General features: G+C 47.0%; 1 pseudogene; it reads right to left on the bottom strand.

The window, feature by feature from the left end:
- Nucleotides 1–587: 587 nt before the first annotated feature.
- On the bottom strand, nt 588–1,528 carry LOC105860284 (heterogeneous nuclear ribonucleoprotein A1-like; annotated as a pseudogene).
- Nucleotides 1,529–17,489: the final 15,961 nt, after the last annotated feature.

Here is a 17,489-nt window from a genome sequence, read left to right as displayed (position 1 = left end):
TATCTCTGGTTTTTGGCAGTTTGTATATCTAAGTGTTTATCTATTTGTATTTAATTTTTATCATGCTTGGGGTTCTCTAGAATTCTTGGATCTGGGATTTGTGGGTTTTTTTCATTAAATGTGGAAAATTCTTGCTATTATCTCTTTGAATATTTTCTTTCTTTTTTCCTTCTGGGCTCCAGTTACATACGTATTCAGACTGACATTGTCCTATAGTTCTTGGATGCTCTGTTCTCCCCTTTCTCTATATACACTCTTTTTTTCTTTGTGTTTCAGTTTGATAATTTCTATTGTGAATCCACTTACTCTTTTTTTTTTAAGACACATTTATTCAGCGTAATGATCAGACTATTACATTTAGCAATCAACAGCATGGGTGCAAAAAAAAAATCTACGTTAAAACCCTTTGTTGGAATGTTTTACACTTTCCACAGAACAGAAACTAAAATAACCTGTTATACAATTAGTAACAGATACAATCCTCGAGTTTTTTGCCTATACGCATGAGTATTGTCTAAAACATGTCTTCTCTGTAGCAACTAGGCCCTGCCACCGCTGTGCTTGGCAGAGTTCACAAATCTGTTGTAATCTGTAGCTTCCCTGTCACTTCTCTGTCTCTCCTCTCCTGCTAAGCTTTGTTTCCTGGGAGTAATTAAAATCTTCTGCTACTGTCAGAACTACTGCTCCTACTGGAACCACCACAGCCACCTTGGTTTTGTGGTTCGGCAAAGTATTAGCCTCCACCACCATAGGGGCCAGAGCTTCTGCCTCCGAAATTTCCCCTCCTTTCATAGGTCCAAAATTTGAAGACTGATTGTTGCAATTGCCAAAATCATTGTAGCTTCCACCATCTCCAAAACTGTCATTACCAAACCCATTGTAGCCATCCCCACTGCCACCGTATCCACCACCACCATGGCTGCCACCAAAGCCACATTGACCACTGAAGTTTCCTCCACGGCCAAATTTGTCATTCCCACCAAAACCACCTCCACTACCGCCACCAAAGTGTCCAACCAAACCACTCCGACCTCTTTGTCTGGATGGAGCACTAGCCATCTCTAGCTTCGACGGGCTTTCCTTACTTCGCAGTTGTGGCCACTACAGGATGGTATTTCTGAATGACCATCTTATCCACAGAATCACGGTCATCAAAGGTTACAAAAGCAAAGCCCCTCTTCCTGCCACTACCCCGTCAGTCATGATTTCAGTCACTTCCATGTTCCCATACTGTTCAAAATAGTCTCTTAGGTGATGTTCTTCAGTAATTTCTTTAATGCCACCAACAAAGATCTTTTTCACAGCGAAGTGGGCACCTGGTCTTGGAGAATCTTCTCTGGAGACAGTTCTCTTTGGTTCCACCCACCTTGTGTGGCCGTGCATTCGTCGCTGCATCCGCCGCCTCCACAGTGGCGTGTGTGACAAACCCAAAGCCCCTGGAGCGCTGGGTGTTTGGATCTCTCATCACCACACAGCTGGCGAGCGTTCCCCGTTACTCAAAATGGCTCCTCGGATGCGCATGGGTCATTTCAAAGCTCAACCTCTGAGGAGGCGCTTCCGCAGCCGTGCGGGCCTTTAGGCGGCCCTGACTCACACATGCGCGGTGGGGAGAGAGACTTTAACGACGCCTTCTCAGGAGCATCCACGGGCAGAAAGGTGAATTCACTTCTGTCCTCAGCTGAGTGCATCAAAGGACTTCTTCATCTTTTTTTTTTTCTTTTTTGGTATGATAGTTTTTATTTTTAGCATTTCATCTGACTCCTTTTTAAAAATAGTTTTCATCTCTCTGCTAAAATTCCCCATCGGTTTATACAGGTTGTCTATCTTTTCAACTAGATCCTTTCACGTATGAATCATAGTTATTTTAAAGTCTCTATCTTAGAGTTCTAACATCATATAGTTTCACTCATCTTTTAGTCTGGTTCTGCTGTGTGTTTTATTTCTGGACAATGGGTTTTTTCTTTTTCTTTCTTTTTTTTTTAAATGAATATCACCTATATTTGGAGGAATGCCAACTGTCATGTGTAGAAAGAGAGGGGAAACAGAGGTGAATAGAATTAATGCCTGGAATGGGCATACCTCTTTTTCTCTTAGACAGTGTGGTGTTTGAGTCAATCTAGTCCTAGTCACAGTGGAGCTGATTTTGGTGGTGTTGTTGCCATCATTGCAAATTTTTCCAGCCATTGGCTGCTAATACCTTATGCTTAGGGTACAGGATGGGATATCAGGGAATTCTTCTCAGTGTTTCTTGTTTTGTTTGGTTTGGGGTGTTTTTTTTTAACAGTTTTATTGAGATATAATTTGCATACCATACAATTCTCTCATTTAAAGTGTACAGTGCAATGGATTTTAATATATTTACAGAGTTGTGCAACCATCACCACAGCCAGTTTTAGAACATTTCATCACCTCAAAAATAAAACAAAACCCACCAAAAACCCTGTAGTTGGCAGGAGCTGGAGGGAAGGGAGAATAGGTACAAGGTCTCTGGGAGATTAAAAAGAGTTCCGAAACTAGATTGTAGTGTTGTTTGCACAACATTATGGATGTAATCAATACCACTGAACAGTACACTTTGAAATGGTGACAATGGTAAATTAATTTTATGTTATGTATATTTTACCACAATTAAAAATAAAAAAAAAACACAACCACCTTTACCCTTTAACTAGCATTCCCCAATCACTCATCCCTTCCAGCTCTAAGTCACTACTACTTTACTTTCTATATATATTTGCCTATTCTTGATATCTCACATAAATTGAGTCATGTAAAATATGATATTTTGTGTCTGGTTTCCTCTCCCTTAGTTAGCATGTTTTCAAGGTTCATCTTTGTTGTACCATATATCAATACCTTATTATTTTTTATGATCAAATAATATTGATTGCATTGACACTGCATTTTGTTTATCCATTCCTTAGTTAATGGACATGTGGGTTGTTTCCATCTTTTAGCTATTATGAATTATGCTGTCATGAACATTTGTGTACAAATGTTTGTGTAAACATGTTTTCATTTTTCTTTGTATATACCTAGGAGTGAAATTGCTGAATCCAGTGGTAACTGCATGCTTAACTTTATGAAGAACTTCCAAACTGGTTTTTCAAATTTCTTGCACCGTTTTACATTCCCACCAGCAGTGTTTGAGGGTTCCAATTTCTCCACGTCCTCAACCACACTTGTTATTATCTCACTTTTTTATTCTAGCCAAGCTAGTTGGTGTGAAGTGGCATCTCATTGTCGTTCTGATTTGTAAGTCCCTGATGACCAACAGTGCTGTGCATCTTTTCATGTGCTTATTGGCCATTTGTATGTCTCCTCTGGAGAAGGATTCCAATCCTTTGCCCATTTTTATTTTTTTTATTTATTTATTTTTTTAAAATATTTTTTTCTTTCTTATACCTGGCCGTGACCTTGAAGTTTGCCCATTTTTAATTCAGATGTCTTTTTATTATTGAGTTGTAAGAGTTCTTTATATATTGTAGATACCAGTCCCTTGTCAGATATGTATTTTATAAATATTTTCTCCCATTCTATGGGTTGTCTTTTAAATTTCTTGATGGTATCCTTCAAGAAAGGATAGTATCCTTTCAAGCATAAAAGTTTTAAATTTTGATGAAGTCTTCCTCAGCATTCTTGTTCCATCCTCAGTTTTGCATAGTCCCTGTATGCCCATGACATGCAAGCCATCTCTCTCCATGTTCCTGTCCTTCCTCATGGTAAGCCGCCTTGGCTTGTTGCTGTGTGGTAGTCATGGTGGGCACAGCGGCTTCTCTATTAGGCAGGTCCACCTGGGTCTTGAGTAGGCCTTGCACACCTTGGTCTTGTAGATAGGGCTTTGCTAAAAGAAAAACCCTAGACAAAATAAATTTAACAGAGTTTATTTGAGTGTTAAAGAAGTCATTAACTGGGCAACACTCAAAACTGAAAGAAGTTCAGAGAGCTCCACTCCAGCGGTATAGGTAGTGAGTGAGCTTTTAAAGGCTGAACACAGAAATAAGTAAATAAATTACTTGATTGTCTACAACTGGACACTTGCCTTATTTGAGTATGATCTAGAGCAGGGGTCCTCAAACTTTTCAAACAGGGGGCCAGTTCATTGTCCCTCAAACCGTTGGAGGGCTGGACTATAGTTTAAAAAAAAACTATGAACAAATTCCCATGCACACTGCACATATCTTATTTTGAAGTAAAAAAAACAAACGGGCAAAAACACCCACATGTGGCCTGCAGGCCGTAGTTTGAGGACGCCTGATCTAGATGAAGGTCCCTAGGTAGAGGTGAGTGGGCAGTTTCTGATTAGTTACACTGAATTGGGTTTTGGTTAGCTCATGTAGGAACCCAAGGCACTGGAGCCCTCTTAGCCTAATGGTCTCTAAATTGTTATTTTAACAGTTTTCTTAGCATTCCTGAACCTCGTCCCCATGGCAGCTATCTGCTGCCTTGTATCCATAGTTAGTCTTGGATGGAAAAGAGTTTCCTGTCCCTCTCCCAGTGGTAGCCCACCTCAGCTTGACATCAATACAGGATCCTACTCTGGAGACTATGTCCTGCCCCTCTCCAGTGCAAGGGTTTTGTTTCTATCCTTCCTGTAACACCGGCCTTCCTCTAACAACAGGCCTGCATTCTAGGGGTAAGAGGGTTTCCTACCCCTCCCCCAAGGAGCAGATGACTTTTGCTTCTACTTCTCCCCCAGAGAAAGTACAGGGTTGTCCCTTAAACAACATGGGTTTGAACTGCATGGGTCTACTTATATGTGGATTTTCTTCTGTCCCTGTCACTCCTCAGGCAGCAAGACCAACCCCTCCTCTTCCTCCTCCTCTTCAGCCTACTCAACATGAAGATGATGAGGATGAAGACCTTTATGATGATCCATTTCCACTTCTGGCTTGCATTCTTTTTCTTTTCTTTTTTTTTTTTTTTAATTTTCTAATTTCCAGATCCCTATATTGTTTATCTTTCTTTTTGTTTTTTAGACAGGGTCTTACCCCTCTGTCACCCAGGCTAGAGTACAGTGGTGCGATCATAGCTCACTGCAGCCTTGAACCCCTGGGCTCAAGTGACCCTCCCACCTCAGCCTCCCAGGTAGCTAGGACTACAGGTATGTGCCACCATGCCTAGCTACTTATTGAGAAAATTTTTTTAGAGACAATGTCTTGCTATATTGCCCAGGCTGGTCTCAAACTCCTGGTCTCAAGCGATCCTCCTGCCTCAGCCTCCCAAGTCACTGGGATTGCAGGCATGTACCACCCAGATTTCCTTATGATTTTCTTAATAACATTTTCTTTCATCTAACTTATGTTATTGCAAGAATACAGTATATAATACATAAAAGATACAAAGTATGTGTTTATAGATTATGCTATTGGTAAGACTTCCAGTCAATAGTAGGCTATTAGTAGTTAAGTCTGGGAGGAGTCAAAAGTTATATGCGAATTTTTGACTGTGCAAATGTCGGCTCCCCAACCTCTACATTGTTCAAGGGTTGACTGTATCTTTGTGAGCAGGATGGTTTTCTATCCCTCTTCTAGAGGCTTAAGGCTTTTGCTTTGAGGGAGATGAGTCAGAGCAAGAGAGTGGGGTTTCTTAACTCCCCAAAGCAGTGTAGGGCTCACCCAGTCCTCGTGAGTTCTTAGTGGAGGCCAGTGGGGGAGAGTTGGTGAGTGAGCCTGAACTCTGCTTTTATGTGAGGCTCTTAGTTACAGTCACACACAGCATAAGGACATTTGGTCAATGAAGAACCACATATACAATGGTGGTCCCATAAGATTATAATGGGGCTGAGAAATTCCTAGCCATTGTAATGTGGTATCGTAATGAATTACACCCACGTCTGTATAAAAAATCTGTGTAAACAAACCTGCCAGTTGTACAAAATCATAGTACATAGGATCATGTATAGTAGACAATACTTGATAATGATAATGAATGACTGTGTTACTGGTTTATGTATTTATTATGCTATATTTTTTATTATTATTTCAAAGTGTACTCCTTCTACTTAAAAAAAAAGTTAACTGTAAAGCAGCCTCAGCAGGTTCTTCAGGGGATAATCCAGAATAAGGCATTGTTATCGTGGGAGATGGCAGTTCTATGGGTGTGATTGTACCTGAACACCTGCCAGTGGGACAAGATGGGGAGGTGGAAGACAGTGATATAATGATCTCAACCCTGGCTCTATGCTAAGGGGTGTATTTGTGTCTTAGTTTTAACAAAAAAGCTTAAAAAGTAAAAAAAAAAAATTCCCCCAGCCTCCCAGCTGTGCAGTGCAGCCCGCAGAAGAGTAACAAGGGCCAGGGCTCCAGAGTTAGACTGCCTAGGTTTCAATTCTGGCCCCAGCCCCTACCAGCATGTAACCCTAGGCAAGTTACCTAACCTCTCGATGCCTCAGTTACCTCATCTGTTTGATGTGGATAACAATAAAACCAACCTCATAGGGGTGAGTGAAGATGAAATGAGACTTATAAAGCTCTCACCGGGATGCCTGGCACATAACATTAGCTGCTATCATCATCATCATCAGAAGTAGTAATGCCCGTGTCCTGTGCCCAGTCATCTTTCCTGTTCCAGCCAGGAAGGGCTGGAACGTCTCCATCCCTGTCTCCCGGTCTCAGTGCACCAAGCAACTTCCCTACTGAAAATAAGAATTGAAAATAAATTTGTTTTCTCAAAAAAAAAAAAAAAAAAAGAAGTAGTAATGGTAGTAGTAGTGGTAGCAGAGTACTACACTACTACTGCATAGTAGCAGTACCTCTAACTATTACTCTTGATGGTCTCCAAGTACCTACTATTTGGATACTATAAAGTTTTAATTAATTAACTAATTAATTAATTAATTATTTTTTGAGACAGAGTCTCCCTCTTGTCGCCCTGGGCAGAGTGTAGTGGCATCATCATCGCTCACTGCAACTTCCAACTCCTGGGCTTAAGCGATTTCCCTGCCTCAGCCTCCCCAGTAGCTGGGACTACAGGCATGCACCACCATGCCCAGCTAATTTTTCTATTTTTAGTAGAGATGGGGTCTCACTCTCGTTCATGCTGGTCTCGAACTCCTGAGCTCAAGTGATCCTCCCGCCTTGGTCTCCCAGAGTGTTAGGATTACAGGCGTGAGCCACTGTGCCCAGCCAAGTTTTAATTTATTTATCTTGATACGAGGATCTGGGTAGGCTAGGTGTTAAAGTGGCTTACCTGGGAGAGGGAGGGTAGGCCTCTGTCTGCTGTGTGACCTTTGGCTCAGTCCACGGCCAACTCTGAACCATGGTATTCCTCTGTTTAGTGGGAGTTGAACTGACAGTCTGGGGCTCTTTGAATCCGTGTCAGGGAGCAGGGCAGGAAGGGAATCATAAGACATCCTTGGAGCTGGCAGCCCGCAGAGATGGTGTCTATTTATCTAAATTGCAAATCACATAAATTACAAACCACAAAATGTGGGTAATCAGAGCCATCATGTTCACAGTCACTTTTATTACTAAAGTTTACTCATATTCACTATCTGATTCAGCCATGACAAGGGTGTCTAGGGTGTGCATATCAGGGATTGTTAATTTCAATTTAACAGGTAGCAGAGTGAGATTCAAAGAGGGGAGGGGATTAGGCCAAGGTCACCCAGTGAGATCGGGGTAGAGCTGGGCTGGATTCCAGGATCTAGACTCCCTGTGCAGTGCTCTTCCCACAAGCTCCTGTCAATAGGTTGCTTGGTCCCTGCATTTCCACAGCAGCCTGTGCTTCCCTCTACTAGAGAGTGGCTAGGATGTGGCTAAGCAAAAGGCAGTAGGAAGGAAAGTCCAGATGGCCGCTGGTTGGCTTTACCTCTTTACCCTGGCACCAGACGCAAGTACCTCTAGGGTGGGGAGAGGGTATCTCCCAGTGCTGTTTCCTGGCCCTGGGGCCTGACAGGGTCAGGGGTGTTTTGTTGAATGAATAAATAATAATAATGAATCCTTAACCTTCAGAGTGGTGGTGAGCCTCAAGTTCCCTCAGCATTCCAGGCCTAGTTCAGTGCCAGTGCCAGGCCAGGAAACTATTGGTAAATATTTATTAAAGAGATCATACCACCTAACCAAAGTCTTGCAGAGATGAAAAAAACAACAACAACAAGGGGGTTGGAGGGAGCAGAGAGGCTATTGTTTAATGGGTACAGAGTTTAGCTTTTGCAAGACGAAAAGAGATCTGGAGATGGATGGTGGTGGTTGCTCAACAATGTGAATGTACTTTAACATGACTGAACTGTGAACTTAAAAATTGTTAAGATGGCAAATTTTGTCACTTATATTTCACCATAATTAAAGATTTTTTAAAAAAGGAATCTGACAAATACATTTTCTTACCTGAAGAAACAAAATAAAACAACAACAACGATATTAACGACAAAACCCTTTCTGAATGAATGGTGGCAGGGAAAGGGGAAAAGGTTGAGCCTGCCTTATTTCCATCCACATCACCAAATGGAAGGGAAACAGACTTTGGCTGTGCCATTCATACGTTTTCAGGATAGAGACACACACTCAGTCCCACCCAGATTAGCTCACTGGCCTGAGCACCCACTGGGCACCCAGGCCTATCCCAGGAGCCCCTCGGGAGGGTGTTTCTTATTTTTAAATCCAGGGGAGGCATCAGAGGCAGGTGGGACCAGGAGAAGGGAAGCCCTTTAAACTCTCCTTCCACCAGTGTCTCCTCTGTGCAGTGTCCTTTGACTTTTACAAAGCACGGGAGTTGTGCCAAGTTGGTGAGGCTGCAGAACCAAGCCAGTTATACCACCCCGGAGTGATAACACAACAAGAGCAAAAATAGCCACCAGCTACCCAAGGCTGTCTGTGTTCCAGGGACCTGCCATGTACCCTACGTTCGTTATCCCATTTAATCTTTACAACAGCCTGTGAGGTCAGTGCTGCAGTCACTGCCACTGAAAAATGAGGAAACTAAGGTACAGACGGGGTAAATAACTGATTCATCCATTCAAAGAGCGTGTCATGTGCATGGGGAGTGGATTCAAAGGCTTGAATCTTGTCTCTGAAAGGCTATGCCTCTCTGTGCTGCATTGCTGCCATTCCGCAAAGAGGGGAATGGAGCCCTTTAGACCTTGAAGTGTTTTTTTTTTGTTTTTTTTTTGAGACAGAGTCTCACTTTGTTGCCCAGGCTAGAGTGAGTGCCATGGCGTCAGCCTAGCTCACAGCAACCTCAAACTCCTGGGCTCAAGCAATCCTCCTGCCTCAGCCTCCCAAGTAGCTGGGACTACAGGCATGCGCCACCATGCCCAGCTAATTTTTTCTATATATATTAGTTGGCCAATTAATTTCTTTCTATTTATAGTAGAGACGGGGTCTTGCTCTTGCTCAGGGTGGTTTCGAACTCCTGACCTTGAGCAATCCGCCTGCCTCGGCCTCCCAGAGTGCTAGGATTACAGGCGTGAGCCACCGCGCCCGGCCAACCCTGAAGTTTTGACTCTTGAAACTCCTGACATTTCAATTCAGAGGGGTTGACTCCCTTAAAGTTATTCAGCCAGGTGATGGAAGAGTGGAGGTTGGGATCCAGGTCTCTCGGCTTCCAGAATGGCGCCTTTTCTGCCACACAAGACCGCATCAGAGAATGAGAAGTCTAGATCTTGTCACCCAGAACCCCATCTGTCTCCTAGTTGTCCGCCCTTGCAGGCAATGTGGTGGCAGGTATCGGCAGAGGAATTCATACTTCATTGATCCCCCATCCTGAAGCATTTCTCTCTTTTTTTTTTGCTTTCTGACCCTTGGTGCCTCATTGTCCAAGGAGAGATGATGGTTTGGGGGATGGAAGCAGCTCAAGAAGCCTCCCTTAAGCCAGGGCTATTGGGGGGCATTGCAGAGAGGGCCTTGGCCTGCAGGGGAGGTGGGGACCGTGGTGGCAATGTGGGGCCATGAGATGAAGGGTAGGAGAGTGGCATGTGAAAGAGGAAGCCTCTTTCCCTCTTTCCCACGTCCCCTCTGAGTCTCAGTGTCCTTTGTGTACAGTGGAGGTGCAGGGATTTCTAGGCCTGTCCTCCCTGTCTTAGGTTGGACTCCCTAGAAGCAGGCCCTGGGATGACCGGCTTGTGACGGAAATGCCACAGGAGACGCTGGGGGCAGCTGGGGAAGCAGGGCAGGGAAGGGGACAGGCCAAAGGCCTCTGGCCCAGCAGCCTCAGCCTGATCACACACGGCCGCTCTGGAGGGTGACTTATGCCCCTGTGTTTGTTCCACCATAAAGCCAGGCAGCTGCCTTGCTCCAGTTAGTCTTGGCTGAGGGCCACCAGAGGGGAGAATGGGTGATGTAACTCCCAGGGGTTTACCATCTCTGCACACAGGAAAAGTTAGTAGTCCAAGGTGAGCCAGGAGAGTTGCAGGCAGGTGGTGGGAAGGCAGAGCTGACAGCAGCAGGAATGGCATACCCAGAAATGGTAAGAGGGACTCTGGTGGAGCGTGCCAGTATCCCCTGCACCGACCTCAGGATTCACCCTTATTATCTCCGATTCTAGGTCTCTCCCAACAGCACTGAACTGACGGGAGAAGGAATGAGGGTCCCTATACACTGGATCCCAGGAGCTTGTTGTTCAAGTGGGAGCTGTGGAGTGTGAGGGGAGGGTACAGGGTCAGGGGAATCTGAAAGAAGCAGATGTTGCACTTTGGCAGGGCCAAGGGCCTGACTCTCCCCTCTTCTCTCAAATCCTGCCCATACACATGCACGGGGTCACGCACACAGCCATGCACACTCAGACACAGGGGCATGGGAACACACGTGTGTGAATATGCATGTGGAGCACACACACTGGTGCACACAGACATGTACCCACAAGTGCACGCACGGATGTGTACACACTTCCACACAAACCTACATACACACAGATACTCCTGCAGAAACATACCCATAGACATGAACACACGTTTGCACACATGTGTTCCTGCACCCTGTTCCAGAAGCATGGTCAGCCAAAGTCCATTTTATTCCTGGCTCTCCGAAGCGTAGCAAGATGGGCTGGCAGGGTCCAGGGCCAGGCCAGTTGCAGCTGGCCACTGAGGATTGACCTTTGCCTGGAATGGCCCAGATCACGCCCGCCCCAGAGCCCAGGCTCGTGTCTATCTGGGGCTGCCTGTGGAGGACTGATAATGGTGTCTGGGAGCTCAGTTGCTGCCCCTACCCCCAAGGTTTCACTCCCACCTTTTACCTGGGGCTTAGAGCACCAGCCAGCCAGGGGCCCCTGTCCCCATTGTACAAAGGAGGAACTGCAGTTCAGGGAAGGAAATGAGCCGGGTCTCCTGACATCCAGCCCTGGCCTGCTCCCTTCCCAACTGACAGGAGCCAGCAGGAGCCTTGCCTTTGGGAAGCAGGGACATCAGTACAGAACCAGACCAAGTCCAGTTCTGCAGGGCTCCCAGTCTGCTGGAGGCCACAGACATTTTAAAAGTGTGATCAATGCTGGGCTGGAAGGAAGCAAAGGATCGTGGAAGCCCAGAAAGGCCCCTAACAGCCTGGAGAGAAGGGAAATCAGAGAAGGCTTTCTGGAGGAGATAATGTCTGAAATGACTTAAAAGACCAAGAGGAATTGGACTTCGGTGGTAAAAAGCATCTTAGGCAGAGAGAACAGCATGTGCAAAATGCCATTGCTAGGGGAAGCAAGGTGAGAACCTTAAAGAACCAGGAGTTCAGCATGGCTGGAGGGCAGGGAGTGTCTGGGACAGAAGACAGGAACCAGACTGTGAGGGCTATTCGCCAGCCAAGGAGCTAGAGCAGCCAGAGGCACGGACAAGCCATTGGGAAGTCTGAATCAGGGGAACAGTAATAGGCAGACTTACATGGGGAACATCCTTCTGCTGCAAAAGGAAGGGTGGATCTGGGGATGGCTTAAGACAGATTTGAGGTGGAAGACAGGACAACTGATCAAATGAGGGCTGGTAGAGGCTTTGCAGGCCAAGAGGCAAAGTTGAGGATATTATTCAGGTGCTTATATAGCAAGAAACAAAACACATTTCTACAATTTTTTGTTTTGGTTTGGTTTTTAAGAGGCAGGGTCTCCCTGTGTTGCCCAGACTGGGTGCAGCGGCTATGCACCGTGCGGCCTCGCTGCTGACCAGTGCGGGAGTTTTCACCCGCTGTTTCCCACCTGGTTCACCCCTCCTCAGGCAACCTGGTGGTCGCCTGCTCCTGGAGGTCACCACATTGAGGCCAAATTTAGTGGGTACACCCATCACATTGCACACTACAGCCTAGGACTCCTGGGCTCAAGCCATCTTCCCGCCTCAGCCTCCTGAGTAGTTGGGACTACAGGCAAGCGCCACCATGCCCAGTTAGTTTTTTTTTTTCTTTTTCTATTTTTAGTTGTTTGGCTAATTTCTTTCTATTTATAGTAGAGATGGGGTCTCGCTCTTGCTCGGGCTGGTCTCGAACTCCTGAGCTCGAGCAATCCTCCTGTCTCGGCATCCCAGAGTGCTAGGATTATAGGTATGAGCCACTGCGCCCGACCTGGAATTTTTTTTTTTTTTTGGAGGATGACAGTTCACTTAACTGGGGCTTAGTGTTCCCTATCATCAAATTGATTGCAAACGTTCATCTGTCAAACCGTTCTTAGCTCACAGGTCATTCAGCCAGAGGCTGTGGTTTGCTAACTCCTGCTCTAGACTAAGGAGGCTCTGGTAGAAGCAAGCGAGAATAAAGAGGTTCTGCCCTCCCTGTACCCTCCCACAAGCCACAGTGCCTGTGTTGTGTAGTAAGCCTATGTTTAACTTTATGAGAAACTGCCAAAATGTTTTCCAAACTGCCTGTGCTATTTCAAATAAATTATTTTAAATTTCACAATGTAAATCCAAATTTTCTGATTCTTTCCTTTATTTCCCAAGCTGGTAGTTAGGAGGTCACACTTTACTTGACAAAGAATACAAGCTCTCCAATCAGATCTGAGTTCAAATCCCAGCTCCACTACTTAAAAACTGTGGGACAGCAGACGAGTTAGTTAACCTCTCTGAGCCTCCTGCTGGAATTGAACTCTTCAAATATGCATGATTGGGTTCTCTAGAAGTGGATTCTGAGGTGAGCCTCAGGGTGTTTATTAGAGAGCTCTTGGGGTCAACACCTTTAGAAGGAAAGGAAGGCAGCAGAATTAGAGGAAGAAGTCAAACTGAAATGGCCCATGGGAGTTGAGGGGCCCCAGGCTGTCTACCCTGGCTGGATCACTCATGGGATCTGTGTGGCCTTGCAGAAGCAGCTGTCTGCAGTGGAGGTGATCTCAGAAGGGCCAGGCTGCACTTCCTGAGCCTGGGACAACAAGTCCTTCCTTGAAGGTGCACCTGGGTAGTGCATCCCAGTAGCCACTGCCCGAGGCAGAATGGAAAGAGCAAGAGCCAGGAGACCAGTCCTGCGTCTGCCACTTACCAGCTATGCGACTCCAGGTACGCCCTGCCCTTCCGGAGCCTCCTCAGCTTACCCAGATATAAGTGGCTAAGATGACATCCCCAACCAATCTGTGCACAGCACTTTGCAGTTTACCAAGTAGTTTGTGTATCTTAATTTACTTTTTTATTTTATTTTGGAGGGGGGGGGTTGGTTTTGTGTGCGTGTGTGTGTGTGTGTGTGTGCTTGTGTGTGTGTATCTTAACTCAGGACAACCTTACGATACCAATGATTAGTCACACCAGTGAGTTCTAGGGCAGTGCCACTCCGGCTTGGTTCTGAACAGCATGTTACCGGCTCATGACACAATAAGCACAGAGACTGAGAGGAACTATTCAGAACTTTAGAGAGCAATGTGGCAGAGTAATTTTATGTCCGTTGAACCAAATAATAAAAAGTTGTACAATGTCTTGCTTATTTTTCATAAGTAATTTATGAAATTTATAATTTATATTGTATTTTACAAAATGTATTGTGAAGGATTAGGAAACAAACAAATGAACAAAATCTCATCCTGTGCCACTGACATTTTGAGGAGCACTGACCTATGGCATCCCCAAATGAAGGCTTTGGACAATTTTACTTTTTTATTTTTTTAAGAGGGGGCCTCTTTGGATCTTTAATCATTGACATTCTATTGATAAGGTCTAGATTTTGTCGCTGTTTTTGCCCTTTCAAGGGCCCCTTTAGAAGGAGTTGCCAGGAAGCGCCTGCCTGCCCATCTGTTTCTATGCACTTTGTCACTAAAGATGTAACTGATGTGAATGGCACCAGTCCCACTGGCTGAAAGGGAAACACTCAGGTGGGTTTTCTAGCATGGGGTGAGGGGAAGATGTAGAACCTAAGAAATACCCTGACCCAGTCTGTAATAGGCACGCCCTCTCATGGGTCTTTCAGGAACCATTTCCTGGCATTTATGAAGGGGAGGAGGTTGGGGAAGAAGTAGCATGTATTGAATACTCACTTATGGATGAACCATTTATGGTGAAGAAACAGACTCAGCACAGGGTTGGGCCTTTTGTGGGGACACATGGCCAAGCAGGGGCCAGGTTGGGCAGGGGCTGACTGCCGTCTCCTTCATGCCAATCTGCCAGGTCCGAGGCCAGAACCCAGCGTGGTGGGAGCAGCATGTGACAGCTGTCTGAGCAGGAAGGCCACGTGTTGGGGCCAGGACTCCAGAAAGTCTTTTAACCTCTCTGACAATTGAGCCTCATCTGTTATAAAGAGGTCACTGTGGGTGTCATTGAAACAATGCTTGTAGAGCATTGAACCCAGAGCCCAGCACATAGTAGGTCCTCAGTAAATGGCTCACGATGCTGACTCTGCCCTCCATGAAGTCATTAAGACAGATGCCCAGTCAACCCAAGGCACCTTCTGCCCATGTGGCCAGGCCCAGGACCTACACCAGCTCAAGGACCTTCCAGGGCTCCTACCTACCTCACGAAGAAATTCCTGATTCCTTTACTGGGCATTTGAATTCTCCCAGACGCTAGGCAAAGCAAAGTCGGGGACACAGTCCCTCTTGGTCATCACTCTATCTCCAGCACCTGGCACATAGCAAGGGCTCAATAAACATTTGCTGAACAAAGACCTAAGCATTTAGCCACCTTTTCTTTGAACCTCACCTTTGCACCCTGAATCACACCAGAACTCTAGCCAGCATGTGCAGCATGTTCTTTCCCTCCCCTCCACCTTTGCTGCTCAGCAGCTTCCCTCTGGACACCCCCTTCTTCCTTCTGAACCCTAACAAAGCATAGTCCTTTGTGAACTTGAGTCTCAGCCCCTGCCACGTGGCTGCCAGTTGTGATGTGCTGGCTGACCCCTGTGCCACCTGCCACCCAGTCACCATAAAGCAGTATCAGAGAGACGGCCCCAGCAGGCCTTTGTCCCCTTGGGTGATAATGTCTGAGAACTTCTCCCTAGGTCAAAAGGCAGCCTGATTTCCAGAGGAGACTGCAGTCATCCCCATCACTTGAGGGCCTCTGACCCTCTGCCACGCCCGACAAACCCTGTGTGCTCTGCCCTCTGCGTCTGGGGGGGCGGGGTGGAGGAGGCTGCCTTCCCTGCACAGTGGTGAGGCCCCTGTGCAGGCTCTGAGGAGCCCCAGGAGATGCCGATTAGGAGGTGCTAAATTAACAATTGAACACTTATATGTGTAGCTCCTGGCTATTAGCTATTAGCTGGGGAGGCCAATTGCTATAACAAACATTCTCCAATCCCTGTGGCTTAACCCAGGAAAAAGGACATGTTTCTCTTGCACACAGAGTCCAGTGTGGATATTCCCATTTGGGTGGCTCCCTTGGGCAGCCCTCCTCTGAGATTGGGGCTCCACACTCCTTCTATCTCGTGCTGCAGATGTCTTCAACTTGGGGCCTCCAATGTTGCTATGAAGAAGAGAGAGTCCTCTTCTTTCTAGCCCCTCAAGTCCCCCAACCATGCCCCCATATTCCATCCTGGCATCCCCAAGTCTAACAGCTACTTGTACTTCATCTGAGCCCAGGCCAAGGGGTCACAGCCATCCTCCCTACCTCCAGCCTTTGCTCAAACTGTTGCCCCCCCCCATTTGGGCCCCCTCTACATGGCCAGCTCAGTTTCTGTCCTCCAAGGCAGGCTGCCTCAGGCAGCAGCACACAGCATTGGCACAGCCCGGTCTAGTCCCTGAGGGCCCATCCACTATCACTGTGGTGGCCAGCTTCCAAGCTGGCCTCCCACCTCCTGCTGTCACACGCTGTATGGAGTGTGGGCTGGACTTAGTGACTCACATCTAAGCAAGAGAATAGGGTAGAATTGATGGCACATGACTCAGAGACCAGGTCATCAAAGGCAGGTGGCCTCTCTCCCTTGGCTCACTCGCTCTGGGAGAAGCCATGTCACTGGCAGCCCCATGGAGGCAGGTGGCCTCTCCAAGGCCCACACCGCAAGGAACAAGCCTCCTACCAACAGCTGCGTGAGGGAGCTTCGACATGGGTCCTTCAGCCCCACTCAAGCCTTCAGAGACCACAGACCCACCAGCAGCCTGCTGCAACCTCGTGGAAACCCCAAGCCAAAGCCACTTAGCTAAGCCACTCCCAGATTCCTGACCCTCAGAAACTGTGAGACAATAAATGTTTGCTGTTTAAAGTGGCTAAGTCTGGGAGCAATCTGTTATACAGCAATAGCCAACTAATTTAATCATCCTAGAAGGCAAGGCCTGGGTCTCCTGCCCCTCATCCCTGCCCCAGGCCCAGCGTGTGTGGATCAAGAGGAGCATGCGGGCAAGAATTCCTTTACTCAGCTGATTCTCACTCCCTGGGGATGCTGAGGTGCTCCAGGGCTCGTGTTGCAAGGCTGGGGGCAGAGGGCAGCAAGGATTTAGTCTTGACCCCTGGGGTTCCCAGTCCGTTGGGAGACAGAGAAGCCCACTCACCTGTTAATGACCATGACCCTTTCACTCCCAAAGCTAGCCCAAAGGAGGAGTACTAACTCTGACTCAGGGCACAGGGCGGAGTTTGAGGGTGGGTGGGGTGGGATGAGGTTTGACAAAGGAAATGACCTTTGGGGGTCATCTGGTGATGTTGACCAGGTCAGGGGGAAGTGTGTTCCAGGGGAAAGGGACCAGCATGCCCCAGACACAGCAAGTGCAGGAGGGTGCAGGGGGGAGGGGTAGCAGTGCAGAGGGTCCAGGGTGTGAGGCTGGTAAGGCCTAGGGGGCAGATGACAAAGGGCCTTGAATGCCAGGCTGAGGGGAGTTTAGGCATGACCCTGGGCATTGGAGACCAGGTAAGGGAGCTAAGTGTCATTTGCAAGAGAGGACGCAGGTACTGCTTGTTGGGTGGGCTGGAGGGTGTGCACTAGAGGCAGAGGCATGGTGCATAGGATTTACCCAGACAGCGATACACCCCCCCTCCCAGGGTGCTAAGTGCTATGTGGAGGAGGGTGAAGTCTGGGGAACCCAGGGGAAACCCCTCTCAACCAGAGGCATTAGGGAAGCCATCTTAGAACAGATGAGATCAGTACTGAAGGATGAGTAGGAATTCCTCAGACAAGGGGCAGGTAATGGGGCAGGGGAAGATGGCATTTCAGGCAGAGGGAACAGTGTGGGCAAAAGGCCAGAGGTGT

This window comes from Microcebus murinus, chromosome 4, assembly GCF_040939455.1.
Source record: "Microcebus murinus isolate Inina chromosome 4, M.murinus_Inina_mat1.0, whole genome shotgun sequence".
Taxonomy (NCBI): Eukaryota; Metazoa; Chordata; class Mammalia; order Primates; family Cheirogaleidae; genus Microcebus; species Microcebus murinus.
The sequence above is the reverse complement of the archived record's forward strand: the minus strand, read 5'-3'. Positions and strand labels throughout refer to the sequence as shown.